This window comes from Solanum pennellii, chromosome 11 (assembly GCF_001406875.1).
Source record: "Solanum pennellii chromosome 11, SPENNV200".
NCBI lineage: Eukaryota > Viridiplantae > Streptophyta > Magnoliopsida > Solanales > Solanaceae > Solanum > Solanum pennellii.
In genome coordinates this window covers 11,914,440-11,916,033 of record NC_028647.1, presented here as the reverse complement: position 1 = coordinate 11,916,033, position 1,594 = coordinate 11,914,440, and positions in this window count along the sequence as shown.

Here is a 1,594-nt window from a genome sequence, read left to right as displayed (position 1 = left end):
TATATACATATATATATATATATATATATACATACAGAAAATTTACAATAATTTTTCGCCAAGGGGATTTGGGTGAAACCCATAAGGGTATGTCCCTGCTCATGGTGGACATGATTATTGAAGACCTCAGCAGTAACACAAAATCAAACTCCCCAACAAGTAAACAAAAGGAAGCCAAATATAAATGAGGAGGGGATCCAACTTATAGAGGTTGAGAAACAAAGTATCTATAAGACATCGATCTACTCCATCTTAATCAAAATAATTGGGAAAAAAATCAATCACATGTACCTGAAATTTTTTTTAAGCATTATGTGGTGAGTCTCATAAGAAATAGTGCTTATCGATCTAGGATGCGACTATTATATTTTCAAATTCTTCAAAGAGGAGAATTTGCATAAAACACTACAACATGGACCATGGTTTGTCAACGTGTACTTCCTATCAATCAAGAGATGGGATCCCAACTTCGTAGCCTCGGAAGCTAAGGAAACGAAATCAGCCATTTGGATCATGCTCCCGTAACTACCAACTGAATTATATGACCACTCCATACTTTCCTGTATAGGTAAAAACATGGAAAATTAGTAAAAACAGATGTATGTACTTCGGAGGCGCTCAAAGGTAGATATGCAAAAATTTGTGTGGAAGTACCTATCGGAGTTCCAGTACAAAAATATATTCGTATTGACCACCATAAACAACCCTTCCATTACGAATGCTCATCCATAGGATATGGTGTTTTGGGGCACGCGATCCAAATATGCCCCAAAAAAGACATTGAATCCAAGACCCAAAAAAATATAGAGGAGATGTAGGTGGACTCCATTCATCCAATAGTTAAAAATACAGATAACAAGGAGGAGGCCTGGCAAATAGTCTCCTTTTGGAAAAAAGAACAAACACCACATTAATCACAATTATGATCATAGACGAGGCCATCCTGAGGTGGAACGTAATCAGATGGCCCCAAAACAATTACCAGCAACCAGATGACATCAAAAACATGTATCAATATCAATCTTTTTCATGCCAATTCTAATTTTAGAAGTTCCGTTATTTCCTCTAATAACCCCAACATACCTCCTTTAAATATTCCTAGTATTGATACTTACTCCTAAAGTGGAAACCTCTCTAAAAGTAATATTTGTATTCCCATTAGCTCCATCTATATTGACTTAAAAGAGCCCCTAAAATGCCGTGAATTCCCATTTCATCCCAGTGGAGAAGAACAAACCTAAGGAGACCTATAAATTCCCAAGACAATGCTCACAAGGAACTCACCAAGACCTTATGTAACTCTCCTCACTCTCTCAATAACCATGCGAGAGTGATATACCGTGGTTTCACGGTATAATTAATACTTTTTCCTTAAGTTTAGTGTGTCCGAAAGCCTTTTTGTGCTAATTTTGATATAAGTTTCTCTTTGTTTTGCAGGAAATCTGTCCAAGGCTGAATGCGGAGATTTTGAGCGAAAAAATGCAGAAGAGACCACCTACGGAGCTTATGACGGTCCGTCGTGCTTGTGACGGTCCGTAGGTGGCAACGTAGTGCAGCTGCTGAAGGAAGATGGGGAAGTCTGACCAAGTGTGGG